Source organism: Mauremys mutica, chromosome 4 (genome assembly GCF_020497125.1).
Source record: "Mauremys mutica isolate MM-2020 ecotype Southern chromosome 4, ASM2049712v1, whole genome shotgun sequence".
NCBI lineage: Eukaryota > Metazoa > Chordata > Testudines > Geoemydidae > Mauremys > Mauremys mutica.
Window position 1 is genome coordinate 139,765,830 of NC_059075.1, and position 12,443 is coordinate 139,778,272.

The 12,443-nt window shown below is 41.8% G+C and overlaps 1 protein-coding gene across 2 annotated transcripts in view; it reads left to right on the forward strand.

The window, feature by feature from the left end:
• Positions 1-5,849: 5,849 nt before the first annotated feature.
• The window catches only part of LOC123369859 (C4b-binding protein alpha chain-like), a 35,943-nt gene continuing 29,349 nt past the window's right edge, over positions 5,850-12,443 (forward strand). The window contains exons 1-2 of one of the 2 annotated variants that reach the window (XM_045015890.1): positions 5,850-5,866; positions 8,594-8,723. The gene's annotated coding sequence lies outside the window, so the exon portion shown is untranslated. Of the gene's footprint in view, positions 5,867-8,593; positions 8,724-10,627; positions 11,990-12,443 lie in introns of those variants that run through there. The other variant, XM_045015889.1, reaches the window with a different exon arrangement.

A 12,443-nucleotide genomic window follows, 5' to 3' on the forward strand; every position in this document is an offset into this window, starting at 1 on the left:
AAGTGCCAAATATCATTGTCGTGGACTTGAGGGGAGCTCATTTTAACTATTGATTTTAAATTAGAAAACTGATCTTGAAACAGCTTTGTAAAAACTCTGGTTTCCAAGGCTTTCTAATGGGGATCGTCTCAATCTGGTGTTGCATGTCAAACTGTCAAGATGACCGTGATGGTCAGTTATTCTTTTTTTAACTTTGTTTAAAACATGTCAGCTTTTTTTTCATTTCATGGATCCAGTGGCCAGGAAGTACCCCATGCAGAGGGAAGCACAGACTACACTCTTCCAGACTATTCCTCTTGGGTGTTCCAGTCATTACATGGACCTAATGCACTCCCTCCCACACACCCAAGACAGAATTTAACCCTATAGAAATTTGTTTGCAATTCATCAGAGTTGCAAATACTTCTTGATACTAACAACATTATGCTCTGAGGAACAGATATTCTGTGGCCTTCTCCATTTTATAGGCAATGCACTTGTCTTTCAGTTTCGTTGGTAGAAAAAAAAAATGGGAGGGAGAAATGCATTTTTTTCCCCGTGACACTGAAGTTAGATGCCTTGTCCTACTTGACAGCTTCATTTTAGAGCTATATTGAAACTGCTTTTTTTAATTGTCATTTGCTGAGCTGCCTTAACTTACAGTTTGCACTTACAAATTATATGCCAATTCTCTCTTTATGTAGAACTGTGTTCTGCAGATGGAAAGGAAAATGGTTGCTGGTTCAATTATTTTCCAGACATCTAACACACATAGTAAGAATGGAGAATTAGGGTTTCATAAAAGAGACTCCATTCATATTTCATTCTCAAAGACAGTACCAAAAAAAGGAACGCTACAGCCAGATGTGGGTCTTGCTGTTTTCAGATGTCACTTAAACACCTCTTTCAAGCGGGGAGGGCTGAATCAAGACAAGCACAACTTTCGTTCAGAATTGAACAACTTCCATTGAATGTCTACAGACATTGTGAACATGCATCTACAGGCACAATCAGAACTTGTAGTTACCACACAGTGATCTATAAAGGAGCTGCTTGTAACTCATCTGCTAACAAAAGCATTTTGAATTTAATTGCACTTTGTAATGAGAGTGAATCTCTTTAGCACTTTTACTGTGATTACATAGCCTCCCTGTTCGTAACCAGCATTTTATAGGCATACATTCCTTAGGATAAATGACTATGTTATGGGTTTCAGGGTAATGTGCCTTGTTTTGTCGTTTATTCTCTCTATCTTAACATAGATTTTAAATAACAGATACAGAAAAGTTTTTTTTAAATGATAAAGTGATATTGTGACTGTTTTACCCAAGCTGCAATAACGCACGAAATGTCAATGGATGTTGCTAGATACTGAGTGAATGTTTTGGGTGTTGTCAGCAAAGTTGTTATGCAGAAATGGCACCTTAGTTCGCTCCCTGTGTGTCTCTCTGTCTCATCTGTGGACTTTACTGACACAAACATGTACGCATGGGAGAGCAAGATGGATTTTATTCTCCTCCCCCCGAACCCTCGCTGTGGGGCTGATCCTGTTCCCAGTAAAGTCGGTAAGAGTTTTGCCGTGACACATCCACAGGAGCAAGCCCCAGTAGAATGGTCAGGCTAAGGTCCAGTTGCAGAGTCTGTTTTGCTGGGGATGAGGTGAGACAGCAGGGTCCCAGCTAGGTCTCCAGGTGGGAGCTTGTCACTGGCAACTAGGTAAATTGTCATTTTCACTTGTAAATTGAGCAAATAAGATTTCTGATCAACAAGGGTAAAATTCACCCCTGGACTGAGGAACAAGACCTACATGCTGCTTATGCCTGGCCTCTGTGCTGGTACTTTGCACAGAAATTAATTGTATCCTGAAGAAATAAACCTGTAGCCCTCCCCCGCCCCCAAATGCCATTATAGCAATGTTATTTTCTAGCCATAATCGCACTTTAAGCTTGAGTCTCTATATGAAGAAGCTGGTGGAGGGTGTGTGTGTGTGCAAACAAACTGGTAGAATTTAGTCTACAACATCCTCCCCCCCCAGTGGTTTTGTTTTGCATTAAAACTCGGTGTGAATGTGTTGCTATAGACACGTTCTTTATAGAATACTAGCATCTTATGCTGGCATTGGTTTGTTATAAAAAGTTGCTTGTTTTTTCTGTTTGTGGTTTCTTGGGGTGGGGGAAGTTTTATGTGATTTGTTTGTAAATCACACATGGAAAAATTTCGTGTCTGATTTTCTGAATGTTTTGTTTTTAAAAGAGTAAATATGTTTTGGTGATTTTTGTCATTGAATCAATGACTTAGTTCGCGTCTCTTTACTGCTAAACACTGATGATTATACCATAAATAAAACGGCACAGACTGATTTACAAGATTGGGCCACAATCTTCAGAAGTGCCCCTTACGTTGAAGGGCAAGTGCTCAGCAATTTCTGCAATTCAGGCCCCTTTTAGGTGACTCATATTGGGCACCTAAATACATTAGTCACTTTTGAAAATCTTGGCCTTTGTATTTTAGTTTATATAACTGCGTGTCTGTAAAGTTACCTGATAGTCTTGCTCACATGAATGCATTCTCTTTATAAAATGCATCAGAACATCATTAGTACATTTCCTGTATGGAAGGAGCATAGTTATAAAACCAGCAAAGTGTTTCATGTGGTTGATTTTTGTGTGTGTGTTGTTCTTGCAAATATGGGCCTGCAAAATAGATATTGTAATGTTGTTTCTGAATATTTGTGTTGTAAACTTTCTTGTGAATCAGATAAATAAAATCAAGTAACTTTGAATCACTAGACTGCTTCAGTGTTGTTTTTCTTCTCATCGCATGCTCCAATAAACTTTTCTACACTCCATGTGTGAAATGCCAACGTTCTGATTTATACCCACTTTGCACAGTGATAAAGAATGATGCTAAGTGCGAGTTAGTGGAGACTTGAGCTGTATATGCCCAAAGTTCGCTTCCATCATTTCCCAAGTAAAACTGTGTCCTTTAACTGTAACACTTGAAGGCACCAACTCTATATTTGTGATGTCATAGCCCAGAAGAAAATTACATGTTGTAAGTTTAGAGGAAGAACACTATGGGACATGAGCAGAGATGTTATGATTTGAAACCGAGATGTATCTGAAGGAGAGAATTAATGAGCACAAGATTGTGGTGTGGAAGATATTTGTTCCTAGAAGAGAAAATGAGTTACTTCTGTTGTTGTCATGGGTCATATGCTGCCAGCAAAACTCCCCTCTGAAATCAATAGGAATGGTCTTAAAAACTACTGGGACGTTATGGCTCTATATTTCATACTATTAAAGTATCATACTTTATACTTAGCAATAGGTAGTCTCAGCTCCATTGTCCAGAGTGATTTCAATGGCTTATCTCCTTTCAGCTTTGCACAGTTATAATTTGTGCCTTTTTGATTTCTCATTTCTAGAGGTAGAGGTCTTGGTTTCATCATGAACTTGGCTGAAAACTTAATGGACACTTGAAAGGACAAATCTCATTGTGGAATTAGAATGCATCGACAATCCATGTTGGCTGGAGCTGTCTCTGTGGACATGGAAGTAGAATGAGCCAGTTAACTACACACTTTGGGCCAGTAACTTGTTTTCAGCTCTCTTTAAAAATGATAAAAGTGGTTCCTTGCTGCGAATGCTAGAACGATTCACAGTTGGGGCAGAAGAAGCCTCACCTTGGGAACTTATCAAGCCCCTTTTAAAGTAACTGTGTGCGCGCATGTGATGCCTAACGTAATCTTACACTTTCTGAATTAAAACAAACACTCCCATTTACTATTTGACATGGGCCTGACCCTCCAGGCTGCTCTCACTGAAGTGCAGTTTTGCCCTTGACTTCTGTGGGAGCAGGCTCCCCTGTTTTTATTTATGAAAGATATCTAGTGAATTAGACAAGTCACAAAAATGAGGAAGAGAAAGCATCTTGGAGGAAGAGACTTGTGGGCTGTCGCACATTTGCACCCGTGGTCACTTCCTGTCTAAATGCATGAGCTTTCATCCAAATCTACCATTTGCTTACCTGCTTTCATAGAATTAAAATAACACTGCAAAGTGAAGGTAAAAAGCAATATATTGTAATTTGACTACGCACAATATGCTGTAAGCACTTTGCACAACATTGTGAAGTTAATTATTTTTCTATTATGGGTGAGCTTGTGGTTACATCATTAGATAACTGGTATTTTTTTCCCTGCCAGAATGTATGAATGTTGCTGCTAACATATTGACATTGTAACTTTTTAATCAATACCAATGATCAGTTCCACAATAGAAATGTGTTTTGGGAAGTTGGGTCTGGTACCCTTACTGTGCCAGTAGTCCCCCTGCTTGCAGGGTAAGGTGCTAACAAGAATGTGTCAGAATGCGGCCCCCTGTGTTTTAGTTAAGTCCGATATCTTTGTCAATCAATGTTTGACCTTAAATTCAGCTTGCAAAAGGGATATGTATAATTTGATAAATATATCAGTACTGGCAACGTTGTATTGAGCTTTCTTCTGCAATGAAATTCTTATACTTGGCACGTAGATATAGGTGAATAACAGAATGGGTGATAAAATGTGCTTTTAGATGTAGGAACACTTCTTGGCACAGCTAAACTTACAATTGCATTCTTGCCTCAAGCCATTACTGATGTATGTATTTGGCTGGTGCCAGAGTTATGCAGGCCAAGTTCAGAGTTTTGTCATTATTAACTGAGAGGTGAACCCAACAATATAATTTTTCATGTTGTCTCTTTCACCTCCTACTTAAGTGCTACTCATGTGAGTGGGTGCTCCAACATTAGGACGGGTTGCACAATCTTAGTTCTACTTAAAGATTAAGCACAACTATTCTGGCCTTGTGAGATGGGGTGCACAGACCCTACACTGAGCAACAAGTGCTTGTTTTGGGCTCAGCCAGCCCTGCCCTGCCACACCTGCAGCGAATGCTCCATCTGCTGGAGGAATTAATAGGCAATGAATTAGCTCATTTGGTGAGCAGCACTGAAGGTGAGCAGACCTGCATCCCTTAGCTCCAGCAGAGCAGAACAGAGGGAAACCTAAAGGCTCTGACCCAGCTGACTAAAGAGGCCGTCCTTGAGGGAAGGGAGGACCCTCCGCAGAGACAAAGAAAGAGGGAAGTGTCCGGTGGTCCTGGGCAGTGGCAACTCCGTCTTGTTTCTGTTGATTTGGATTTCCCCACCAGGAAAAGACCATGGACTGAGCTGACCCCAGAGGGGGAGACGAGAGGAAGAGGCCCAGGGAGGACAGCCGCAAGTAGCCTTGGTTGCCAGGTTACTGGTAGCCTAAAGGACTCTGGGTTGGAGTCTGGTGGAGTGAGAGGGCCCGGGCTCCCCTCCCCACAGCCCCCTTGGCAGTCCAGGGCTGTGGCCGTGACCACTAGGCCACACTTCCCAAACCCCGAGTGGGGACCATTGCACACTGGTTACACCATTTTCAATCTGAGGTAACTCCATTGTCAGCTGAGCCAGTTGAGTTACTCCACACCGATGTAACGAAGCTGAATCTAGCCTTGGTGCATTCCTAAGGAACAAATTTATTAGTGGTGAAAGTTACATTTTGCGGTGTAAGCCTGTCAGAAAACAAGCAGCAAAGCAGTTACACCATTTTCATGCCAGTGCCTGCTAAATAGGTGTAAGCTACATTTGCACCAGTTTGATATTCTGTCAGGAGTCAGCTTAGCCAGGGACTAAGTGGTTCATTGACTTCCCTGGAATTGTCCCAGAGGCTAGATTTTTTCCATCTACTTTTCACTAGCTTTTATGTCCAGTAGCTGTTAATACACAACAAGGCACTGCATCCTGCACTATGAAATAAGCACTGTCTATCCCTCAGGACCTTGCATTAAGATGCAATTGCTGTCTTCTTTTACATTTGGTGAGTTGCAATTTTTTTTCATGTCTTTCTTTTAATCATAGTTTTCAAAAAAGAAAAATGTTTGTTTTCACTTGTGTGAAATCTTTTCAATCTTAGCTATGAGGTGTCAGGGGTAATTAGAATGTTGAAAAAGGCTTATGGAGATAAAAACAAATTAAATCAGGCTGGGCAACTTACATTTGTGTATGTTTGATGTGATCTTGGATACTTGCAACAAATACATAAATGGGAGGGAGGGGTAGCACCAAGCTGTGCATCAGAGGTTCCTGTCCTGAATGAAGTCACAGGCATAGTTATTTGGCTTTGAAAAGGTGCTGTGAGGCCCAATTCTGCTGTCCTTGTGCAATCAGAATTTTCATAGAATCATAGGATATCAGGGTTGGAAGGGACCTCAGGAGGCCATCTAGTCCAACCCCCTGCCCAAAGCAGGACCAATGTCCAGACAGATTTTTTCCCCAGTTCCCTAAATGGCCCCCTCAAGGATTGAACTCACAACCCTGGGTTTAGCAGGCCAATGCTCAAAACACTGAGCTATCCCTCCCAATTTTGTCTGTATCAGAAGTGCAGGATCAGGAAAACAGCATGTATGTTGCACTTATGTCCTTTTTCCATATCGTATGAGATGTTTGTTCCAAGAATACTTGGAATTTTGGCACTTTATTGCTTTTTAATTTTATGTTCAGGTTGAAGAGTACAGCATTTGCAAACCTACCTGGATATATTTTCTGTGTGCTGGTTGCAATTACACACAGACATTCACAAATGTTTGTTTATAATAAAGGGTCTCTACAACAAATCTTGTTTCCCCTGTGATTTTTCCCTCCAGTATTTGCTGTAATGAGCAAAGCCTCCATTGACAGTTTGGGGTTCATATTGTATGCAGGCTTCATAACACTATAATAATGTCTGGGAATATATAAAGTCTGTGGAAACCATTCAGAGAGTAGCAGTTAAAATGTATAAAGGAGACAAGGCTGGGCTATGCAAAGTGGATCAATTATTGGTTAGGTTTGAGAATGACATTAAGTAGTTATTGCATCTACACCTTCTACCCTTGCTGCAATAATTCCCCCCAAATGATAATTGTCTTAATTTTTTTTAAATTATGATTTTAACAGTGGGATCTTTTTACTTGCATTCTGGTGTTCGAGCATTTAGGGTTCACATTTTCTAGCTTTTCTCTACTACTATAAGGATTATAAACTTTTTTTTAGGAAAGCCTAGAGTCTCATATAATCACATGATTCCAGGAGAGGGGACTTTAAGAAAAACCACCGGTATCACAAGACTTGTGATAAAATCATGAGAGTTAACAACACCGAGAGTCCCAAGATTTGAACATCTGCAGCTGGCAGCCAGGAGCTCTCAGTGGAGGGTTCTTTGAATCAGAAATTGACTTTCCCCATTAGTTTGACAGCCCAAGTCTATTTAATATTCACACACAAGCCAAGGCTCAGATTTCTTCCCAGTATTTGAGTGAGGGTGCTGGTGGGCTGGTAGATAGTTGGTTTGGAGGGAAGGTCAGAGGGGGTTTTCTAATAATGGTTTTGAAAAATATTTGTTTCTTTCAAATCTAAAATCTGACCTTGAGTATTTATATCAAGATGTATTTTACGTTTTAAAAATTAACTAAAAATAAATAAACTTTCATGTGAGCTGTTCTAGCAGTGGGATAGACTGGGAAGACCTGCGTGGGCATGTTTGTGGATGTCATGCTGTGTTTGATTTGGAAGGGTTATGAAAGTTAAGCAGCATTGCACAGGCAAACTTATTTGGTAGAAGGAGTGACTTGGCATTATAACCCCAAGAAGTATCGCTACCTCCCTACATAGTGGCAGCACAGATCCTAGGTGTTCTTTACCTCCTGCCTCATGGTGTCAGTTACACAATAACTCTTCAGTGGTAGGGGATCTTTAGAGAACTCTGTTAAGTCCCCTAAAGATGTCTGGTAGCCGCCCAGCTGCAGCAACTTACTTGTGAAATTCCTGGAGCACCAGCAACTGTATAAATGCCTGATGCAGAACCCTGGGTTAAGGAAACAGCATGATGCTCTGTGCCTGCCAAAGTAGGGACATGTTTTTGTCTAGGTGTTTTTGGAACCTACCTTATTCTCTGTACTGGGCCCTGCAGTAGGTGCATGGAGGCTATTGTCTGTCGGACAGACTCCCAAGAGGTGACATGCCGCACAACATAATTCTTCAGCGGTTTATGTTCTGTGCTGTCTGAAAATTGAGGGAAAGGCCTGTGGTTTGTGCTTGACATGAACCTGGTTCCCGCAGTGGACTAGTGATTAAATATTGACTGAGGTCAATGCCTCTATTGTGCAAAGCAGAGTCTCAGCTTGCCCAAACTTGCTCAGCAAAATAAGCCATTATGCAAAAGGGTATCTACAAAGTGAAAACTAACACAGACTCTCTGCTTATTTTATTTTATTTTTTTAACCTGGGCTCAGGTAAAAAATAAATCAATTCCACTTAAAATTATTTCCCTCCTGATTTCTTTAAACCTTTGCTGCTGGGCTCTTTTGCTCCTAGTTTGCTTTGTTTCTGTGCGTAAATATCTCCTTGATCATGAGCCACAATTTGTAAGAATGTTTTCGCAGTGGATAGCGGGGGATATGGGAGAAGGATACCTTAACCTGTGTTTTATACTCCATTTCCAGGAAGCTTTTATTAAACTCTGCTTCTTTCACGGGTTCTTGCTCCTGGTTTTGTCTCCTGTTTCTAGATCTTACAGGATCTTTTCCCTCTGCTGTGTGATACGCTGGGAATCCAGCCTTTGGGACAAGAAGGGAATTAAAAGATGAAGATATGGCTAATGTTGTTCAATCTGGCCACCTGGCTTCCTATTCTGTTTGGTAAGTCCATTAAATCTACTTGCTGAGTAATACCAGAAATGCGGAAGAAAACTGTAACACAGAAGATGAGACTGACAGTGAGGCGCTTTGTAAAGAAGCTTTCAGGGAGCTCAAACTTACTAACTTTTTTTGGCATTTCAAACCCTGTTACAAATTTTGTTTTTTGCCTTGTTTCCTAAATGTTCCTGCACAATGCATATGATGAACAAAGGAGTGAGAAAAAAACAAGAGCCCCAGTCTGAACCGTCCCAATCTCCAAATCAAACAGGACCTAGATCTTATTTTGAGGTCTAAAAAAAAATTGATTGTGTAAATGTGGCTCAGGGATTTTATAATGGGATAGGGAGCTTTTCCTTTATAGGTGGCTGGTTGAAATCCAGCTCTGATCCCAGAATAGTTACCATGTGATAGATGGTTAGAGTCAAATCATCTGGTTGCCTCTGGCTACTTCTCAGTGGACAGGTGACCATACTATAGTAACCACCATAATTAGTTCTGGCTGGCTTTGGTACAGGAAGTAGCTAAGCAAAGAGGCCAGTGAGATCCTATCTTGCCTATAGGAGTAGGTCTTTTTAGGTTAAGATGCAGCACCTAAGGAGTGAGGGTCTGGTAAGCCTGCAGTGCTGCTGCCTGTGCCTTTTCTGTTCTTTGGATGAAGAGGAGTTCAGTCCCCAGCCCACCACCCTGCAGGATCACTTAGCTGACTATAAAGGAACGGCTCCCACAGTGGTGGGCTTAAAAAAAAAAGTGCAACTCACTATAACCAGAGCTAAGCTCATCATTTTGATATGCACAAGAACCCTCAAATGGCTAGTTGCCCCGCGCTCGGAGATCTGTGCTCCATCTGCTCCAGTATACGAGTTGAGAAATCCAGTTAAGTAGACGAGCGATATCTCTAATCACTCTGCAGTGTAACTGGGTTACATATAGTGGTGCAGGGGCTAGTGTTAGATATGGATGCCATAGTGAGCAGCCATTCTAACCTCAGCAATAAGTCCTTGGCAGCCTGTCCTTTGGCATGGCTGCTTCTGCAAAGCCTAGAGTTATTCCCACTTGCAAAAGAAACCTGATTGGCACTGCAGAATTACTTTTCTACAGCACAGATCCTATGCTAATATTGCACATTAAAGGGGTGGGGTACGGGCATGAATGATGATGATGAATGATGTTCCTTCTTGCAGGTTTTTTTTTTTTTTTTTGCCAACAATCTCTTCTGTCTCCGTACAGGGGAAAACTGATTGATTGTTTTCCAGTTGTGCTGGGTTTTGGTTTTCTTTTTAAGCTGAAAGTTGTGGAGATAGTCCTAAAGTTGACAACAGCACTGCATCTAGTTGGGGAGCTGATGAGGGAAAACAAGTCACATACACTTGTGCCAATGGTTACCATCTTTTTGGAGAAAAAAAATCTTTTTTGTACGTCTTCCCAGAAGTGGCATGCATCTGCACCCATCTGTAAAGGTAACTCACCATCTCTCCCTCCCTCTTTGTTTTTTTGAGAGTCACATCCAGGTATGTTTAGCCTTTTGAAGGGCTAGGCCTGATCCTGTGACACTTATTACCCAAGCAGAATCATTAGGCAAGAGTTTAAAAAGTGACCAGTGTTTTTAGAGGTCCAACTGGAGATGTCTTGGAGGAGTCTAATTTTCCAAAAATATTGCGCACCTTCCCTCTTAATAAAAGCCAAACCAAACCAGACCTCTTTTAAAGTTTCACAAGCTGGGCATTCAGAGTCACTTTGGGACACCTTGGCTGTAGGCCATTATTCAGTTGTATAACCGTGGCACAGTCCTCTTTCTTCAGGGTCTCTTGACAGGAGGTGACCAAAGCTGCACATGAGTCACAATCCAGACACCCAATTCACCACAGCACCTGAGTTGTACCTGGAACACTGTATACACTTGGGCCTCCTTTGTATCTGTGTCTGTAGGTTGGATGGGAGGAAGAATAGTTTTGTGGAAGATAAAGGGTAGATTTTAAGTCACAGGATTTGAAATCTTCTATTCCCAATTCTGCTGTAGACTCACTGGGTGCCCTTGGGCAAGTCACTTCATTTCTCTGCGCTTCAGTTCCCCCATTCTGTGAAAGGGTCAGATTAATATTTGCCACAGGGATGTTGCAAGACTTAATTCATGTTTGTAAAACATTGTTTAATTTCTGTCAACACTGTACATGGTCCTTCCAGCTGTGAGTTCCAGAGCTTCGGAACCAGACAAAAAACCGAAGAAAGTGAAGCATTAGTAACAGGGAAAATAACACTATTTCTACAGCTGTGGTAAGAGGCAACAATGTCTGTGCTGCTGGAATTATCAACTGCTTAGTAAGCATATAAGAGAGTGGAGGAGATAAGCAGCAAATTCTGCTGCTGCCGCACCTCCCTCGCCCCAGGTGGGGAAAAAAAACAACAGAAGAAAAGTTTTTAACTTTGGGTTGAAAATTCCACATTATTGGCATGACCTAAGGCCCTGAATCAACCGTATGATGCAGTGCAAATAGGTTTGTTTCCATTCAAGTATCTATATCAAGGTAGCTACACCAATGAAAACTTCCCGTGGAGATGTGCTGCACTGGTATAAGATGAAACTTGCATCAGTATGACCATCCCTGGTAAATTGTACTTGTACAAGCTCTATTTGTCACTGGTGCGTTGTATGAATATTAGGACTTTTGCTCCAGCATAATTGCATTGATGCAGTCCATTGCTGAGTTTGTGTACCGTAAGGGTCAGTGGTTCGCAGTAGTTCAATCCCCCACATAGGCTACAACTTGTAATGTGATGGCCCATATGGGAATTTAAACTGCTGTGAACCTTTGATGCTCTGGAGGCGCTTCCCTGGCCAAGGAGAGTACGTACTACACCAATACAACGTGGTTCTTTGTCCACGCCCCACCCCCATTGGTAGATGTCATGTAGAGGCTCATGGGTCTGCTGTACTCTCTGGATTAATGGATCTGGTCCTTCAGCTTTGGCAACAGAGGCTCATGCTCTTTAGAGTCAGAGGTCATGGGTTAAAACCCTGCTAGAGGCTTTTTGGCACTTCCATAACATTTAAAAACAGAATCAAGTCTGAGTTCTCTCTGGCTTAGTGATGTGCCTTCTGTTGCGTGTCTCTTAGAAAAGTCAAAGCCTGTGTGCTGCTGTCTGTGAGGATGTGCGTAAGATGGCAGAGTCCCTGTCATGTGGGACGAACTGGATTGAAACCAAATCAATGATGGAAATGGAAAAACTCTGCTTGGAAAAGCTAAAATTCCAGCTGGAGGGAAGGCAAGGTAACCAACTTATGTATGCAAAAGAGACCTAAATAAATGACTTGCCCCACTTGTTGGTTTGGTTTGTCTCCTTTTTAAGTTTTCATGCGAATTTGGTGCCAGTGAAAGGCGCTAGATAAGACAGGACCAGCGTGAGCAGCTGCAGAGCAAACTTCTTCAACACGGCCTCAAGGTGCTTCAACCCGTCTTTGCAAGGACCATCTCTAGGGGCAGGAGGGTTGTTCTGTCTCCATGGCCTGTTTTGTCCTTAACGTCTTGGCTGATACTGACGAACGGGGGGAAAAGGGGAGTCAGTTAGTATCAGTTTGAATTTTGTTTGTATAGTGGTGATCCCGGTCCACTGGGAACTAGAAAGACACCCACAACTCAGTTCAGCTAGGCTACCCCAACAGCTATCCTCTGCTAATAATTCTTCATCATCAGTGACATAGTTCCAGTGTGGAACCAGGTGACC